The 20,657-nt window shown below is 42.2% G+C and overlaps 1 protein-coding gene across 2 annotated transcripts in view; it reads left to right on the top strand.

Annotated features, from left to right (window-relative positions):
• The window catches only part of scfd2 (sec1 family domain containing 2), a 181,870-nt gene that overhangs the window by 38,400 nt on the left and 122,813 nt on the right, over positions 1-20,657 (top strand). The gene's annotated exons all lie outside the window — the stretch shown is intronic.

A 20,657-nucleotide genomic window follows, 5' to 3' on the forward strand; every position in this document is an offset into this window, starting at 1 on the left:
GGACATTCCAGGACCTCCGGTTGTCCTCTCTGGGAACTGTTTGACTCAGAGACACATACACTGGCTTTTTTCAGAGACTTCCAATTGATCCGGCATTCATCCTTGTGACAGCAGCTTGTTTTTATTTGGTCCAACTTCTAGTTTCTTTAGCAGTTTATGCAGCTCAGCTACGTGTTGAGGGGTAGATTGGATTGGTAGTGGACGGGCAAAGGCAAGACAAATAAAGAAAGAACACTCTTGTATGAGACAGGAGGCCCATGGTATCAGCTGCAGAGATCAGTTCTGGGAAGTTACCAATCAGTACTGCATTTCACAAATCTTGCCTTTATGGTAGAAAGTAATTGTTGAAGGAACAACATAAAATTTTCCATACATGGCTGAAGTTGACTAAAAACTAAAAACATTGTGCGTAGCAGAAAACTAACTGCGCATCCTCCTGAACGCATCTTCCCAACACACCTGTTTAAGGCTGCAAGACGATGGGCTGGGTGACATGAATCATCTAATCAGCAGGACAATACAGTAGGGCTGAAACAATTAATAGTGATTAATCAATTATTGAAATAATTGTCCACCAATTTGGTAATTGATTAATCATTAACTGAGGTATATAGACTCAAAAAACAGGCAATTTGCTATAGGAATAACTCCCTTGTTGCTGCAATTAAGCCAAAATTGTAAAAGATGCATAGATTGTGCATTTAAAGTATAAATAAAGACTTTGTAAATTTGTTCCACCCAGAACTCCTCATGTGCCGTAGTTATAGCTTCACCTGGTTAAAATTCTGCAAAAATTTAAAATATCCTGTTTGTGACCTTTTTGCTATCCAAATATTAATCGGTAAATTAAAAAAAAAATCAACAGATCAGCTTTGCATAGTATTAGTGTTAAGTGAAGCTGAACTTTTCACATGTTGATGTCAGAAGCATTTTTAGCTTTCACTGGAAGAATGCTACATTGTTAGATTTTAGGCAATAAAATGTGTTTTTTTAATGAAAAAAATAATTTGCTTGTTTATCTGCGTCCTATAATGTATTTCTAATTTTACATTAAAAAAAATCTACAGAATGTGCCAAGGCTTTTATCCAATTAATCAATTAATCATCTGAATAGCCAATAGAATAATCAATTACAAAAATAACGTTTAATCAGTCTGACCTGCACCTGTAGTTGTGGTGAAAGGTGGTTCTATGAATGTCGAAAAATCGCTTTTGGCAAAAAAAAAAAAAAAAAAAAAAGACTTAAACCATCATTTTAGGAAGGTGACAATGTTTCATGATTGTGCTCTACTTTTAAAATTCTCCCCTGAAGTACGCTGAAGTCAGTGACTGTAACATGATCTAATGTGAGAAGACTTTTAAGTGCTTTGAATGCTTGTGAAAATTACCCTGTATCATGAAGCAAAGGTGGGACAAGAGGTTCTTTTTGCTGGTGCATGTAATAGTACCCATCTGAAACTGCAGCCCAGATCCTGATCCCCCTCCACCCCAGTTGCCCCCAGGCCCTCTGTTCACTCAAGCTCACCCCTGCGGACTACCTTGTCACCCCAGGGACTTACCAGATCACCCAGAGGGGAGTGAGCCTGACCAATCACCGCACTGACTAAACAGTGAGGGTCAAACCGGGTCAATCAGGGACAGACTGTTACCACCCCTCTCTCTCTGTCATTAATTACGCACACTTCCCCAGGGCTGCGCTCCAACATGTGGCCACATAGGTCAGCGGGCTGAATCCGAAGTGGTTTCGAGCGCATGATCCGACGGAGCTCAGCATGTGCTTCGTATGTGTATTTACAGCTGGGGCCGTCTCGGTTTTATTGCCAGCTAACGTGCGGTGCCACATCTGACACGGTTTTGAACCCCAGTGTGTTCAGAGGCTGGGTCACTTCGGAAATAAGAACTCGAAATCCGTCCCGTGACCTGTGCGATCTGACGGGACCTCTAATTTTGAGGGGAAGGCTTTATTTGATTAAAACCCATCGTTGAGGAAGAGTGTGAGAGAAACGCCGCAGCTTCTCTCTGCCGTGGGAGCCATTTTCTTCGGCGGAGGGTCTTTGCTGTAGTTTAGTTTTTTGTTTTTTTGTTTTTTTTTTATAGGAATTATGCTCTCCAGACATTCGGGTTGCTCGCACTTTAAATATTTCAGCACGTATGGATTGTTGCAACAACACCAGCTTTGTTTCGTTTGGATCCCTGCTTTCACCTTGAAGCTGCTGTTTGTTGGAGTATATTGATGTAGGGACGCACACAGCAGAGTTTGCCTTTTGTTTGTGTGAGTTGGCGAAGTTACAGAAGTCTACATCCACACATCGTTGGCAGGAATCATGGTTCTTAGCTTTAAATAATACCTTTTATCTGTTCTCCCTCCAGGGCAGAATGATCATACAACAAACAACTCCACTGGTTTTTAAAAACATTAATAGGGTGCACAAGTTTGAGTTTAATGTGGGTTATGCCAGTATCGCTGGTTTGTTGTGCTGCCAGCGATATTGGCAGGAAGGTGGAATGTGTAGCTTCACGTCGAGTCAAGAGCGAGGTAGTTGGGACTTGTACACCACTGTGTGCTTCAGCAGAAGAAACCATCACAGACACACATCAGAAGTGGTTCTTAAATGGGTACACCAGGCTCCTGGAACGGTCTTGACCTCCGATATGTAGAACATTTATAGACGATGATTAAAAGCCAGGACTGTGCCAACGACTTTAATGAGCTCTGAAATTCATACTCGCTGGTAGACAGAGCGACCCAGTATCGACTCAGACTCATCCCAGGACCCATGTTTCAGATGCAGTTTGTTGTATACACATGTGCCAAATATATGCACGTGCGTACCTGCTCAAAACATTTAAGACCAGTTGGAAAATGGCAAGAATTTACATTTTGCATTGTCAGATCTCAAGAAAGTTCTATGTAGAGCTTGAAATTGTAAAAAGAAAATATGGGAGCGAGACAAAAACAAAATATCTGGCTAAGCATTTTATTGCAAACAACCATTAAGCTGAAATGGGCTGTTCATCGTCACTGCAGTATTCAGGCTTTCTGCATCATTTTGACTGGCTTGGCAAAGAGGGATGCTTCAAATAAATCAATACAATCAGTGGATGTAAACTTCTGACTGGCATCGGACCTTTTAGTTGCTGAAATGAAACTGGTGCGCAGAGGAAAGCGTGACTGACATCTGGGGTTGAGTGAATATGGAGATGCACCGCCCCAGGCTCTCTGCTGGGGTCTGGAGGCTGTTAAATATTCCATGCTGCCACCCTTTCCCCTTCCCCGCCTCTCCTTCCACACCATCACTACTTTCTCTCCTGGTTTTAAGTTTCCCCTCATCCCTTTAAGTATTTTTTTTTCTTTATTTGTGTCCTGAAATCCTTTAATCTTTCAGCAGTAGTTCTGCCGCTCATGTGTTTATTGATGCAAATGCGTCTCATTTTATGTTTTGATCCCTCATACGGGAGCAGAAGGGAGGAGATCTGATGCAGCGGTGAGAAGGGCTGCAGGCGCACGCTGGAACGTCCCGCAAGAAATCGGAGCAAGCAAGAACAACCCAGATGAAATATTTGTATATGAATTTAGTAGAAATGCTTCACAACGTTTGCCAAACGCCGGCTCTGCTTTGGCTGGTTATGACAACTGGAAACAACTGGAAACAACTGGAAACAACTGCCCACATGCGACCTACACGACGCTCGCAGAAAGATGCGTTTCGGCAAGACGCACAAGTGAAACGATCGAGCGCGTTGGGCTGTTGGGCAAATTGCGAAATATCTGCAGGGTGCAGCTGAAAAGTTTCCTCGCTCGCTCGTTGCTCAAAAACAAAAAAGAAAAAACTGAGCTTTTCTAGAGAAAACTTCATCGATTCCTGCATCTTCCCTCTTCGGCTTTCATCTGGGGTGAACTCACACGCCCCGCTTTGCCAGTTCTATTGTTCTTGATGTAGTTTAAGACACATGTGGGCCTGGTTGTCCCACTAATGCTTTCATGGAAATGGGAAGAGGCATAAAAGTAACCCTAAATGAGCATGGACGCCCAACCGCTAATTATGAGTGGAGTAAAGGGGGAGGAGGACCGGGGGAGAAAGGTCTCTGCTACGCCTGTGACGCCTCCACCCATTGGTCCTACGCTACTGCCTCCATCTTTTCCACCCTGTTCTGTTATTTGCTTTTGCTCAGAGTTATTCTTTGATTTACTTTTATTCCCCCCTCCCCATATTACGACGCGTCTACGCTCCGACAAGATGCTTGAGATGCAGCGAAAGTTTACGGCCCGTTTGTGAGGCGTAGTAAATCACGCCACGTACGATTCGATCGGTGTGTGTTCTGTTTGGGTGGCCGTGTTTGTGTTCGCATAGGAGCCTTTTTGTGACACCGTTAAACCGTTTGTTGTGGTTATCTCGAGTTGGCGGCAGAGAAAGCGAAGCGCGGACTCCGATAACGTTGGCGAAACTCTGAGAGCACATCTGGCTGGAAGGATCAGAAGTTCAGTCGTCCTCGCTCTCGCAGAAATAACCTCCTCTCTCCACATCCTGACTCAAACATAAGAGCCCACGAGGGAAACTGCAGAATCCATTCTTTTTTTTTTTTTTTTGCAAGTTTGCATTAGTATGATCTGTAATTAGCTGACTCTGACTAAACACTTTTTTTCCCTTCCTTTTTTTTGTCTTTGAAAGAACTTTCCTTACGTTTTTCTGTTCTGAAAACTACACACACTCACACACTCACACAGCTAAATCTAACGCTATCTGATTCAGGGGCAGTGCAATAAATCACACATTTATCACTTTGCTCGTATTTTGTTTGAATTTAGGAGGTATTAGTGAGGCTGACTCAGCCCTTCGTTCAGTTTTTTTTTTTTTTTAGGAAATACAGTCAGGCCACTCCAGTAAATCTTACTTTAACTTATTTGCAGGCAGCAACTGTACTTTTCCTTCTCCTTTAATATCACAGGAGGTGTGTTTAGGTTGTCGTGTCGTCAGTGTCATTTTCTGATGAATTTTATTGTTGCTACATTTTTATTTGTTGAAGGAATTCCATTTTAATTGCTAAACATTGCTATGAAAAAGCCATTAATTGTAATCTTTTGAATCCGTTTTGCCTTTTTTGACGTTGAAACGCTTCACTCATTGCCGGCCAGTTATTTACACAATAACGATGCCACATTTTAAGGGGAAAAGGTCGACCAATCAGAGAAAGAGGGAGAAAAAAGCTTTGCAATCTGGGTCTTCTCAAAAATATGACTTTCTCACCACAACAGTTTATAGGGCTGAACTTTTCTCTCAGCAACACCTGGCCTCTCTGGTTGAAAGCAGATGGATCGCAGCTTTAGAGCGTCCAGGCACACTTTGACATAATTCTCCCAGACCTGGTGGTGTTTGGAGAAGCAGCGCCTGCTCCGCCTCCTGTGTGGTGTGTTAATGGCAAGGCTCTGCTCTGCATCACAGGATAGACAAACAGACGGGACAATAGAGATGTGTTCACCAGCTGCTCGTGGACATCGAGAGAGGATCTGGAGGGAAGACGGTCTCACAGGGTCGAGTCAAGGAGTTATCCCCACGATATAAGCGTTTCATATAAGTCGATATCGATAGTTAATGATTAGTTTTTTGTTTCAAATGTCTGAAATGCTGCCAAACTGGTGGCATGACTTTTCCTCTTTTATCACAGTTTTCACTCGATGAGGGATTTTGAAGTATTTGGTGAAACTTTGGTCTAGAAAACCAGCGTCAGGGTCTCCCTAGGATTGAAAGCGGTGAAAAGAGCTAAGTAGGTTCGATCAGATAGTCCACTCACGACTTCACATGTCCGTCCAACACTTCCACTGTCCAACAGGATGTTCTCACAGTACCGCAGTGCAGCTGAAAGTCGAGTCAATGTCTCCTGCTTGTGAGTTCTGGGAGTTGTAATTTTGACAAAGTTGTAAGTTATGACTTCTCAAAGTTATATTTGTCTTTGGGATTTCGGGGGGTTTTTTTTATCAAGGGAGATAAGAGTCTGTGGGATTTGGCATGAAAAAGTGAAGTATAGTGAGAAGAAGAGAGACGGATGCACGTGGGAATGGGTTAAGAAATCTGTAAGGGGAGAGAATGATGTACTGTGTCCAAGACAAATTGAAATGGATTTTTAAAAAATAAAAAAAAAAAAAAGTTCTGGGCTGTATTAGTGGTTTTGTCCAGTATCAGTCGTGTTATTTTATTTTTTTGACTGAGCTGTGGGCTCAAAGCGGTGGGAATGTTTTCACAGTGGAACCGTCTCTGGACGACGTTGTTTGTATTGTTCTTTGTGCTGACCCAGACTCAGCCAACAAGGTACGTTTTGTTTTCAAAAGACGCACAAGTACGCCAAGACCACCGTATACCCGTGACCCAGCTTTACACCGACCCAAACCTCCTCTTCGGCCTCATCCTTGTTCGGCGACTTTCAGGTTTTCAGCGGTGCCGTTAGTTCCCTGCTGACAACCCGGAGAGTGAGGCCCAACGGGTTCGACGCTGAATGACGGGCGTTGGGGGTGCAGACGCGTAGACTGCAGACGGATCACCGGTCGTCTGTGCAGCCTTTCATTCTGCTGTGCATGTTGTGCGTAACGGCGCCCGGTGACACGTCGGTAAACACAGCTCCGTCTGTTGCCGGGGTTGTCGGTGTGTGTTTTCGCCCCTCAGACAGAGTGTGAAGTGTGCAGCATGCGACCATGCAGCCTGTGCCAGCAGGGGCTCTGTACGGTACTGTTGGTGGGGGCAGAATGCCACCTTGTCTCGGTTCTTCGATTGCTCACAGGAACAACTTTCTCTTCACGACTCTCTGCTCTGCAGAGCTTAACATAAAGGACAAGTTGCTACGCTGCAGCCAAAATCTACCACAAAGATGTATTTAAGTCGAGATGGGCGATAAGAACTTTATTTTTTCTTTCTTTGAGTCTTTCATTTATTTATTTTTTTATTTGAGCAGAAGAATAATATGTAAAGTAAGATGTGTAATGTTTAAAGGGGAAGGGAGTAAGGTAAAAATGTTTATACATCTGCTTACTTCCTTTTCAAACAGATGGTTTTGGAAATATGTATTGTGGTGTTTGAACGAAAATATGTTTGAAATAAACTAAACGTTCTTTCTTTTGATCTTTGTTCTTTTTCGTTGGTTCATTTGTAAAGTTTTATGTTTGTACATTTCTTTACTTTGTAGTTTATTCTGTATTCTAGCTTTTTCTCTGTTCTTTTTCTTTCCTCCCGTTTTATTCCTTTCTTCCTTTGTTACGTCTTTTATCATTTTTGTTCTAGCTCTTCCTTTCCTTGTTTACTTCTTTCCTTCTTTCTTTCTTTTGCTCTTTCTTTCTCTCTGTCTGTCTTGTACTCTCTTTTCTTTCTCCTCTCTTTCTTTTTTTGGTTTCTGCAGGTTTGTTTTGCCTCTATAGGATAACTGGCAGTAAAGTCACTGTAAACGTTTTGTGTTTACGCTTCACAATGGGCCAGAAATGGACTGAGAAGTCTGTTCATAAGAGTCTGGCGAACTTAAACATTTTTGTTAACATGAATAATGTGAAGTAACTCATCCCCGCCCTTCAGTCCGAACGTGAAAAAAAAAGTTTTCTGTGAGGGAGGGACGAGTTAACAGTATTTCACAAAGTCGACGATTTATTGTTCTCCTCTAAACCTTCCAGGGTTCTCATACTTTTGTTGAATTTTTACTCATCGCCATGCAGTCAGTCTCCGTGATAACTCTAAGACATCCTCTGAGATCATAAATGATAAAGTGGGAGTCATGTAATGAATGGGATCATCGGGGAGGACTAGATGATCCAGCCGGCACACTCACGCCATCGTCACTGCGTCGATAACATCAGTCTCCCCTTGTCGGCTCTCTTCCCGTCAGCCCATGTCAACTTATTTGTTGTTGCTTACTGTTTGTTTGCTTAACCAGCGTCCGTCCCTCTTGCCTCAGCATCCGCCTGGGGAATCGGAGGCCGTATTTTCCTGTCCGTGTAACGTGTGTTGGAGGAGTGGGTGTGCTTTTCGCTACCGTAAAATGCTCAGGTTGGTGGGAAACTCCAAGTAATGATGTGGAGCATGTTTATGCCACAGGACAAAATGTGCATCACCCGGAGTTCCTTGACGAGATTGCTCACTTTTTTTCTTTGAGTATCTTTGTGCAAACAGCAGATCACCTCTATGGTCCATGTGTTAATGGATGGTTGAAGCAGAAGTCCTTCCTCCTGCCTTAGTAGCAAAAATAAGTCCACATCTCCCACCCTCGTCGTCCTCCTCCTCGTTTATGGCTCTGTTGTACCTCTCTGAGTGTTGACAAATGCACTACTTTGTTTCTGTTTGATGATGCATTCCATGTTTTATATAAACTTGACTAAAGGAACCCACCCTAGAGTCGTGCCAAGTTCACAAACATAGCTGTGGTCCTATTAGCGTAAAAATACCCTTTATTTCAACTGCAGACCGTTTCCTGTGCACTGAAAGCTGGAAGGAATTTTGGAGGGAAAGAGAAAGAGTTACGATTCACTCCATTAAGACTGGCCTCAAGCTTTCCCGGACCTGGTGTGGTGCAACAGTGCCCCCTAATGGCTTGAGGTTCAGCCAGCAAACCCCCTCAACAAAGAGCTTAACCTTCTGTAAAAACAAAAAGAAGAACTGAACATCTCTACCATAACCATGATGTAGCTTTTGGATTTTATTTTGAAGGAGCCTCCGTTTTTGTTTTGCTTTTTTTTGTTTGCCGGCTTCAATATGTTCATCTCCTCTTGCCATGTGTTTAGCACCTCCATCCATGTGTGAGGCAGACGCTCAGATCACTGGGACTGAGTCTTTCATCAGAAAACTTCTAGATACCGTGGTGTGATTAGACCCGCAACATCAGTTCAGTGCGCTGACCTTTTCACCTAAGGCTCATGTATGTTGTCGCCGTAAATCAGGCCAGGCTCTGACTTCGTCTCACATCTCCACTGCGCAGTTTGTGATGACTGCGCTGTTGTAATGGAGTACTGTTGAAAAAAAAAAAAAGCAACCCGCAGACAGACATGCAGTATAAACACCCAACTAAACACTCAGTAAGTACAGTAAGTGTCTTGTGTTTTTTTCCAAGAACACACACACACACACATACACACACACATGGATGAAAAACATACCATCCACGCTGACGCAGTTGGTAAAAAAGAAAGTGAGCTCTGATATTAAAACCATTTCTGAGTGGCCGTGCTGAAAAGTGAAACAGACCAACTGCAAAATATCAATGACAAGTTATATATCTTCTATATTACATCCTATACAACGCGGTGCCAAAAGCCATGACTCATCGCTCGTCTCTTTATCTTTTGCTTCCCAGAAAAGTGGACTTGATCAATAATTTTTGTCAAACTCAAGCAATTTTTCAGCCGGTTCCTCCTCGTTAAGCCATTCATCTCAGGCCTGCAAATCATTCGTGCATTAAAAACGGCCATGAAGTCGAGGAATAAATGTTTGTCTGAGCAAAACAGGAAACTGAATTAAAATTGGATTTTTGTTGAAAGTTTGTCAAAAAAAATAAACTTTTTTTCCTATTTACTTAGTTATGAAAGGAGATTTCACTGACTTCCAGTTTTTGGGAGATCTGATTACCAGCAATCAGAAACTTTGTTTTAATTTACGAGGAGCAGAGGCAAAGCCACACTGTGTGTGTTAGAGGACACTATTTTAAACAAGGTTTTGTTCATATTTTACAGCAAAAATGAAATAATTACTCATGTGGCTTTTGAAAATATTATTTTTGAGATCAGTCAGCATTGGTGACTGTAAATACAAGCCCCTGTGTTTATTCCCTTGACCTCAAGTGTCCATCTCTAGTCCTGCAGGTTTTAGTTGTGCTACCTAAAACCTGCAGTGAATCAACATGTTCAGACATTCAGAAAACTGACTCTTGAAGACATGAGACCCCTCTGGCACAGAGGACTCTGATGGACAATTAAAACTCCCAAAGCCAACAGAAGTAGAAGCTTTAAAAGGATAAAAATGTTGGTTTCCTTCATTCACCCTTCTTGTTAGCTGCTCCTTGCTTAAGCTTTGTAGGCAGCGAACAGAAAAACACAATTACTTTTCAGATATTTTGGTTTAGCTCATATTTGTAGAAAAATACCTGACTTGAATACCATGCTGAAAAGCCTTTGTTGCCCAGGTATGGTGGGTTCACTGTTTGTAAAAAAGTTTTGTTTTTTTGAGTTTATGACCAACTAATTGTCATTCAAAGCAGTCGAACTAAGATTTGCTTCCGGTCACCAGTTGGCTGTCTGCCATGAAGTCCAAAGAACTGTTTGCTGATTACATGTCTTAATTTTTTCATTTGATGACTTAAAGTTTCTGGTGGGGTTTTTTTTTTTTTTTAAACAAGGCTTAGCATCTCAGTTCCCTCTCAGTACATAGTTTATTTTCATGGTCGGGTACATGTACTGGGCAGAAAATGTCGAAATACAGTAAAATGTCCAAAGAAAATCTTTCAGAAAATCTTGAGAAATATGTGGAACACTGTAAATTGTTGGAAATACAGGGTGTCTGCGCATCTTTTAAAAGTTTTAAATTCATTAGAAAAATGGAAGATGGCCTTAAACATTTTATCACATGTCTTAAATTTGTGGCAGAACTATTTTACCTCATATATTCTATGTAGTTTATTTTTCTCGTGTCAGAGAAACATTTGAGTCACACCTAGAAATCTTCATTGCATTTTGTGACTCAAGGCAATTGAAGCTACCGCTAAGTAGCCGCTAACATGCCTTTGCTGGCTAGCTAGCTAGCTTGCTAGCTTTTTGCATATGTCATGGGTGAGTGTAAATGTATCGCCAGTTGTCTGGACGATGTTCGTCTTTATCACGCCTCACTTCTCTTGCCAACCCATGCGATGCTACATTCGTTCTGTGCAAAAAAGCTTGGCACTACTATTATATAAAATATGCAGTTTTCTTATGTTCATTTCAGTTGCGATACAGGTCTTAAATTTCATTCATAGTGGGCCTAAAGAGGTCTTAAAAAGTCTTAAGTTTCAATTGGTGAAAGCTGCAGGAGCCCTCAAATCTTCGTTTTTAAATGTTTCCTTTTAGATTTCTGCTTATTTTCTTCGTCAACTGTTTACCTCAGGAAGCCTCCTCCCCACTTGGTGCCTCCTTAGTCAATATATAGTATTTAGCAGCTTTGGGGGGGGGGAACCCTTGCATGCATGATTCAGATTGTCCAAGTGTGGGGAAATAGAGACAGAGACTTTACTTGACCCAAGGGTTTACAGCTGCAGAGCAGCTCTCATCTGGTGAATTACGCTATTATCCATTAAAGTCTATGCAGCAAAACACAGCCTCATTAATCGGCTAATGTTTCCAAGCATTCGGGTTGTTGCGGCTCAGATGCTAATTTTTCAATTAAAAGTTTTTGTTTGCTTCCACCCTGCGTCCGTCCTCTCACGCGGCTACATTTGGACGGCTCTGCGGGTCTCGGCTGAAGCGAGATAAGCAGGCAGCGTGTCGTGTGCCAGGCAGACAGGATCCAGCCGCAGTGACCAGCGTGTGGCTTGCTGGTGGTGGCAGGGTGGAGTGCGTGGACTGTCTGTTTGTTTCTCTGATTGGGTCCCGAGTCGCCTCCAAATTACAGCCCTGGAGCTCTGAGCCAAACCGACTTTTGACACACAGAGCGCAAGAGGAAGTAAAAGGCAGATAAAAGACGAGGAGATGCGGGAGGAGGCGGCGGATTAAAGGTGGATAAGCGGAGGATTGATGTTCACGCTGTTTCATGTACGGATGGCGAGGCCGGGTCCGGTTTAATTTCTGGAGAGCTGATCTTTAACGGTCTCTCTCTGGGTGTCCAGAGTACAGAACGTTGAAAGAGTTGTCATTCATCCTGTAAGGTTTTCACGTTTTGTCATCTTACTACCACAAGGTCCAATTTAATTTAATGAGATATTTTTGTTACAAACACGAAATAGTGTTCAGATTTGTGAAGTGGAAGGAAAACAATACGTGTTTTTTTTATTTTTTATTGTTGACTAAAATAATCAGAAAAGTTTGGCGTGGCATATTTGTCGTATTCTCTACCTGCCGTCTTTGCAAAATAACTCGAGCTCTGTCAGATTGAATGATTTTCAAGTTTTGCCTCACGTTTTCTTTATGAATTTACATGTGGCCTTTGACTAGGCCATTCTATCTCATGAGGGTTGGTGTAAACCTTTCCATTGCTGCTCTGGCTTCATGTTTCAAGTCATCATCCTGCTGGAAAGTGAAATTTCTCTCCAGTCTTGAGGCTTTTTCAGTCTTTCACAAGTTTTCTACCCAGGTTAGCTTGTATTTAACTACGTCCATCTTCTTCTCAACTCTTCCCAAGTTCCCTCTCCCTGCTGAAGAGCACCTGCTCTATACCATCACCCTTCAATATTGGTCTCATCTTCCTTCTCCCAAATGTTTGCTGTCTTCTTCGTGGCTTTAAACAAACTTTACACTAAAAGTTCTTGCAGCCCTTGCTCTCTTTTTGGCATAAAATACGACTCCTGTCAACAGATCCTCCCACCTGAGGAACTTTGTTCTTAGCTGCTCCTCCAAAGTTATCATCGAGCTGCTGGATGCTCCTCTGATTGACGCTCAAAGCTTGGGATAAACTTCAACTTCACTCCTGACTTATCTGAAGTCTTCCTCTGTCTTTGCGGTGCTCGGCTCTCTAACAGACTTCTCTTATTTATTTATTCTGATATTAGTTTATGCGCAGATGGACTCTGTTCACCAAGAAGGTTTTGAAGGCACTTGATCTCATTTACTTGAATACATATAAAAAAAACTGTGTATCATTATGCTCCCAGTTTACAATTCTGCCCTCCTCATTGAGGTAACTTGACAAAACGGGGAAAAGTTTGAAGATGGGAATACTTTGGCAAATGCTAATTGATACCGTAGGCTCTGTTTTATGTCTCATTTCTCTTTTGACTAAAAAGCATCAACCTATGAAGTTTCAAGCTTATGAGTTTTCCCTTTCTATCAAAAAGTACATCATAAACGAGTTACTCACATGAACCAAAATACTCAAAAACATTCTGATAAGAACATGTTAAGTAAAAAAATGTTACCCAGTACAGCCTGAGATGAAAAACAGAGCTTTGTGTCATACTCTCTCTCAGCGTTCTCACATTGTTGAAGATGATATTTAGATGGTTTTTTGTTGCGGTTTGCATGTGTTTCCACTTGTTCTGCCTGAAGTTTCTTTGCGCCGCTGTAAATCTTTAGCCTTCCGACAATTTGGGTTCTCTTGTGTCTTTGCTGTATTGTTGTTCCGACTCCAACGTGTTATTTTCAATGTGGGTTTCTCCCATTGCAGACATGGAAGAGTTGACTGACTGACGGATAAGTCAGAAAAGTGGTCACACTGCACACGCCTGGCGTAGCAGGGTGCTAATAGATTTGTTGTAATAAGAAGTTCCCCGTTTCTTCTGTACTAGAGCCGTTTCTGCTTAGTCATCAGGTTGTCCGGGTGAGGAGAAGGTTGAAGAAGACGAGCGGCGACAGACGCCAAAATAGCAGTCCGTAGGGTTCCAGTCGTGGTGTGTTTTGGCAATGCCTGCGGTCGCTCACAATATCATTATGTGTGGTGTAATAACAAACAAACTCCTGGCGATGCTACTTTCCGTCAATCGTCACTGCAAAAATGTCAACTTAATCTGGAGGTTTCCTCACTGTAGAAGAGGATTGAGTTGATTTCTCTGTCTTACAGTTGTATGAGCAGGACATCTGAAGAGATTTAGTTAGACAACTTTAATTATTGTACTGGTTTTGCATAGGACCATCCCTGTCACGATAAGTTTTGCTGGATGATAATGGATGATAAGGTGTCACAGAACGTATTGCGATAAACGAGCATGAACCGCCTCCAACTTCACTCAAAAAAACAAAAACAGAATGTGTTTGGCCGGCATAAATACTTCACAGTCAGTCGTATTAATGGTATGTTTCCCCTGGACCAGATTTTCATAACTACTTTTATATTTCCACTTTAATAGATTTCGAAACCACAGCATGAATGTCTGCTTTTAGTTCTTAAGCATTATTGAACAAACAAGCACAGCTAAACATGTTTAGAAGTTCAAAATAACTTCCAACGTGTTTACTGAACTCAAAATGTTGCCAAACTATTGATGACTCATTTTCTTTGAGCTGTTCCTCTTCCACCTCGACCAGCTCTACCTCTTGCTGTCGGTTAAGTTTCAGTACATCGTCCAGGCCTGCAAAGAATTGTATAAGCCCAAAGTACAGGATAAAGGTAATTTAATATATTACAAATATGAATCTGAAACGTTTGACCTGCATTTGTATCAGAACCATCTCTACTGGCATTACGGCTATGTGACAAACTGACAAAAGTCGTGGTTTTAGCGTTCATTAGGCCATTAGGCCCTTTTTTTCAAAATTAAAGGTTCTGAAGATATGTAGAAACGCGGATGTTACGAGAATGAATCGCAGGTAGTTAATGACTCTGATTTATTGGTTCCAATGCTCACCGGAGCAGGCTATCTCCTTTTTTGTGTTTACAGTCACGTTTCCGACATTCTCCATAAAGACCCGCGCGCTTTTCACACAAGACAGAATAATAGCTGTTTAAAAGAATCCAGAGATAGACCATGTTCTTTTTCTTCTTCTTCTTCTTTTTTTCCGACTCTCGCTCATCTTAAGGCAAATATCCGCTCTTTTGATAAACAGAAATTTCCCGGCTGGCCCCGTTGTCAGATTTGTCCCCGTCACCACTGCAGGTAACGCTGAACATGTGCCTCGTCTGCTGGGATCCGTGTGGGATCGTGTTCTTCCCCCCGCTCCCCGTTTCTCCCGGAGGAGAAGATGAGCCGCGCTCATTAACAGCATGTCTGGAAAATCTGCTGTGATTTTTACTTTTATTTTTTTCCTAATTCTTTGTTTCTGGTGTTGTTCAGAATTCTGCCAGCTTCCCGGAGTCTGAGCACATTAGTTGTTTGTCTGCCAGCTGCTTTACGACAAATCAATAGCGAGCTTGCTGAACATGATTTAGCGTCGATCTCTAGTTGCTGTCTTCTGGCTTCAAAATTTATGGCTCGTGCTTTTTAGAAGTTTGCCTGTGTGCCTTCCAGCTTTGCATGTTGTTATTTGTGAGTGCAAATTGGATGTGATTATATATTTGAAAATGAAGCACATGTGTGCTTCCAAAGGAATGTGAGCAACTTTTTTTTTTTTTTAAGGTTGCCATGACAAATGTGAAGGGATGCATTTGCCTTGAATCATGTTCGAACAGAGACTTTCGGTCAACAAGAAGAGCAAATCTGCGTCCAGTTGTTGTTCTTACTCTCACAAACCTTCAGTATCCACCTCGTCCCCTTTACTAGCCCCCCCACAGGACCCAGAAAAGAGGTTCATTGTGCAGGCAGCGAGCAACGTTAACGCAAGCGAGGCCTGCTTCTGGTTAGCGCACTGCACTCCGTCTCAAACACTCACCTTCCTCCAGGGGTTGCATCTGGAGCTGGTTTCCTGTTGAGCCGGGCAGAGGCGGGGTTTTGGCCCGGGCCTTTCGATTGGGTGAGATGGAGCCCTTATGGAGCCCAGGGTGGTTGGGATTGCCAAGCGAAGATCTGTCAATCACTTGCACACAGATTCGAACCAGAACGCTGCGCAGGAGAGAACCAGCGACGGCCTCAGGTTTCCATTAATAACCTGCTGGTGCGTTTTAGAGTCGGCCTGCTCGGCGGAACAAAGAGGACTTCTGTAGGTTGTGCAAAGTTAGATTTTCCTCTTAAAACTTGGTTATTTAAAGCAGTGTTGTCGTCTAGAAATTGGAGTACCTAAAATTAGCTTTTGTGTGACCGAGTAATACCGCTGTTATGGTGTAATTGTGCGTAATGGTCACATTAGCGCGGGTCTACATGGTCAGTGCGTCCTGTAATTGTTATAATAATAATGTTGGTTTCCTGCTATTATGGTGGGAACCTGCACTGCTCCCTGAATTCTGGATTTACGATATCTTATATCTTATATCTCGTGTGGAAGTTTAAAGGTGTTTTATTTATAACTTACAGAAGTGGTTATGTGTTAACAATATTGAATTGTTTAGCACAGGTTAGATTAGAGAAAAATTCTATTAAAAGACAGAGTTTGAATGTATAAATCAGATTTTCTATTCCATATATTTACAATCTCTTATAGTGTTATATGACATTCTGAAACACAACCCATCAAAATAAGATGTCAAATTGAGCAAAACATGATAAACACTTCAGTCTTCTGAAGTGAGATTGTTTGTGCTTTACCAAAAGCCACATTTTATGATTGCTTACACTCCATACAGTTGCACGTTAATTGGATCCAGCGTAAACACACAATATTGTGTTTGTTTCTCCAAAAACATCAAATTTAGCAATCTGCTTCCCCATCCGTCCTGATCAGAGCCATCCCTGTGCACCAGCATCACGAGTCGGGTGCGGTTGAGTTCAGCGCCGGAGTTGCTTTCTCTCTCGGCTTCCCTCAGCACAGAGTCTCATTTCTGGAGCAAAGACCTCCATTTCCTGCTCTGGCGCCATGACATGCGGCTGACAGCAGCTTTAATAGGCCTCTTGAAGGGACCCAGTTGCGCTCAATGCTTCCTCTAGCATGTGAAAAGAAAAAAAAAAAGCGCACATACCACACTGTACACAGAGTGTACAGTGCACAGAGTTTGGAAAAGCACAGTTTGGTGCTTTTTGTGGAAGGTAATTCAAGATGAATGACACAACACTGAACACTGTGAACCTTCAGAAATATGCCACCCTCCTCCAGCGCTAAGGACCAGCTCTGTCTCACCTCTGAGAGGCTGTAATGAGATGTTGGACAGAAACGCGATGGGTCAGATCGCTTTGGCTTCAAAAGAAGACAACAAGAGCTGTTTACAATATTCTGATAAATGCTTGCCCAAATTTTTCTACCATCACCCTTTTGTTGTTTGAGTGAGTAAAGATAAAAAGTCCTCCTGACGTAGAATAAATCAGTGCAGCTTTGATCAGTCTAAGCCATTTAGATTTTAAACCTGAGGTGATCAAATACAGTCCAGAGTTGGTTAAAATATCCATCTAGTTATACGGTGATGGGAAGCTAGAAATCAGATGCTCGCTTCATTGTCATTAGAAGTCTGTTGGGAGCCTAAAATGCTGCTACACCAGCGATCACTTGGTCAAAAACAAACAATCATAGCCAGGAGGAAGGTCTTAGTGCTGCCAATCAAACTTGTGTACATGCTGCTCAGTGCCCTGACAATGGAGAAACAAATTACCGTTCCAGGAAACCTGTTAATTTGCCGTCATCGGTGGCCATGGTAACCAATCAGAGGATTCACAGCAGGTTCTGCTGACAGGGAGAAGCTGTAGCGTAGCAGAGAGCAAGCGTGTGAGTGATGCATACACAAGCCTGATGGGCAACGCTAACACCCTCCTCCTCCTGGCTCTGATTGGTCGTTTCTCACTGCTCAATGAGAGCACTGGAAGCAGACAAAAGAGTTCAGATTTTCACACATTGTCTCTTACCATAGTGTCACAACAAAGTGACAATTTTAACAAATGTGTAAAAATAAATAAATATATATATATATATATATATAACTACTACGCTACTTACATAGTGTCGCTTTAAAGTGGTGGAAACTTCTGCCATAATTTAACAACCAAAAGGCATCAGTAAGCACAATGACCAGTCCTTATTAGTTGACTAATTAAGCACAAAAGGGCAACTAAATAACTATTTCCTCCCTTGTTTCAAAATAAGAGTCTCAAACTCATGTTCATATCTAGGGTTCATAATAATATGCTCCTTTCAGGAAAGTCATCCTGTTAAATAGGTGGACTTCATGAAAATGCCCACAGTTCACTTTGTGGCAATACATGTAATGGACTGTCAGGGGTAGATAATGGTTTTTGTTTAGGGGTTGCAGCCAAAAACCTTAGAGGTCACAACAAACTTAATAAGTCAAGAGTAAAGGCTTAAGGAAACTAGGCTTTCTAACACTGCAGAGAACATGCTCTTTGTGTGCAGAGAGGTCCAAAAGGTAACACGAGCCCAGCTCTGCAGTGAAGTAATTTCTAACAAATGAGTCCCTCCAGATCTCCCCCCTTTCAACTCTCTTTGTCTCCGTTGCCCCACGCTGACGGCGTCTGATGCCAAAGCTGCACGGCAAACAGAGCTTTCTGAAACGACGATGCTGTTTGCTGACTGTGGCACGCTTAAGGATCAAATAGACGTCCTCCAAGATGTGCTCAGACAGACATGTTTGGGATGGATGAATGAAAGAGGAGATGGGGAAAAAGGAACATGCTCAGCAGCTCGCCGTTTAAAACAGCCTCTAACGTCTTGTTTTTCCTCTCCCCTTCGCCGTCCGGCCGCAGAAACGAGCAAGGCAAAAGATCCCGAACATTGTTTGGCAACTCAGACGAGCGCGACTTGGAGAAGTATTCGATTTCACAACGCTTAAAAAGAAAAATGTGTGGTGAGATTGTGTTTGAAGAGTCCCCGAGGGCAAGTGGTTGGCTGGAACCCAAGGTGGGGGAGAGGCCCCGTTGGGGTTGAGCGTACCGGCAGAAACACCTTCCAGAGACGCAGCGCAGATCGATTATTCGAGCATGAGGTAAATGTCAAGAAGTTAGTATGGTGTTAACTTTATTCAGAATCCTACATTAGCAGTCAATAACGAGAACCTCTTTGGAGCAGTCGGGGCATTTTGGGGGTTTGGCTGGCCTGTACTGCATCTTTGGCTCGGCGCTGAGTTCCTCTGGATCAGACGTAGTATCCAATGGTTTTCCCACCACAACAACAACATCAGCAGCCTGTCATTCTGTGAGCCTGTTTTTTTCTTGATGAGAGGGACCACAGTGCTCTTCACAGAGCAGTCCCACGTCTAAATAAAACATATCTACAGGGACGTTTTGAAGCCTCGTCCGACACAAACGGACCATTAAACTCAACAATCGTTTCCTTTCTACTATCGTCAGTCTTTCCCCTTGTCGTATCTGTTTTGGTGCTGTTTCCTCTGAGCTTCATTATTCACATTTCACATCACTTGGTCAGCCTCCTGCCTGTTTTTCTATTCTCCGGTCACTCTTTCATTTGAGCTTCATGTTTTTCATCAGACAGATTAGGTCCACGCCCTTGTTTATTGGTGTATGAGCTCACCCTCGCTGTAAGAGTGGCCAGTGGCCTATGAAGGATCTTGTGATCTATTGCTTGTTGGACCAGAGCCCCATTCAGCCACACGGCGCTCCTGACTACTTAGACCTGCAGAATCACAAAAACAGGCCGCTGCACCTCAACTTTGCCCCGAATTGTGGCTCCGTAAGCATTTGTGCAGAAGTGCGCAGTGTTTGGGACACAGAGGGTTTCCAAGAAAATTAAACAGACGAAGGAAACCAAGCGGAGCTGTAAAATTAGCAAATGGAACAATGATGTCATGCACAAGTCGAAGGTTTATATAATTGTATTTTGTTGAATTTATCGAAATAAACATTTAATCTACATGAACGTTTGCCTGTTACTTTATTACATGAACTGATTTCAACCTCAGTCTATACATGGCAAGCCGTAGTGCTTACGGTAAGTTGCATTGTGGGAAATTAGGTCTGAAAAATGACTTTTCTCTGTTGAGTTGAAATTTAATCAACTGTTTTTTCTTCTTTTTTTTGGAGCACGTAATTAGGAAATGACAATATCGTTGACGATTGCAACAACAGCTAACCCAGTTTTTTATGATTCTTTCCCGTCTTTTTTGTCATCATGATGTCACCACAACTTTTTTCAGCTTTAGGAACTTGGTCGCAGTGTCAGTGGATGGGCATTAAGGGCAGTAACAGTTCAAATTCAAGCAAAAATGATCGAAAAGACGAAAAGGTGTCAACCTCTTAACCCTGATGTCTAAATATGTTTACAAAGTTTTTCTGGCAGATGAAATGAACTAACCAGTCCTGTCTGTCACTGTCTTAGTTTAGGCTAAATTCAGTCAGCACACACAGAGTAAAACATGTTTGATTTTTAATGTATTTTTGCAGCCTAAAAACATAGACTATGCAACTTGCTTTAGCCAAAAGTATGTTTATGGACATCCAATGTTTGAAAGGTTCGTAACACAAGATGTTGTCATAGCATTTAAAATATTTTAGCCCAACAAATATTACATCTGAGGGGTCTTTTGTTTTTGCGATGCTACACACATTGATATAGTAGCATTTCGCGTAATTAGCAACTGTAACGAATCAGTTTCTGTGTCTCCCACCAAGAGAGTGTAGACCTTTGCCTTCTCTGCCATTTCTAAAAGGCTGACGACATTTCCACATTCAATATTTTCCATAATGACAAAGACTAAAAACTCCACAGAATTAAAGAACGACTTTTCTCTGATGCATTCAGCCTCACCGTTGAAAGTCTGGTGCTAACAAGGTTGTTTCTAATAAAAAACTTCAAATAGCTATTTGTGTAAATGGTTTAGTTTTTAAACACAATGTCATGATTCAACGTCCGCCAAAGCCTTTTGTCCGGCGTGTTCACTGAGCAGGATGATCAGATATAAAGGTCAGATGAGAAACACTTGTTTTTGGTTTAGACTCTTTGATTTACAGTCAATAACTTGTAAGGTCATCATTTGAATATTTCGATAGATCAGTCTACGTTTTGCAGGCTGGTCAATCGGTCATTA

The sequence above is a fragment of the Poecilia formosa genome, unplaced genomic scaffold, assembly GCF_000485575.1.
Source record: "Poecilia formosa unplaced genomic scaffold, Poecilia_formosa-5.1.2 Scaffold37, whole genome shotgun sequence".
Lineage (NCBI taxonomy): Eukaryota > Metazoa > Chordata > Actinopteri > Cyprinodontiformes > Poeciliidae > Poecilia > Poecilia formosa.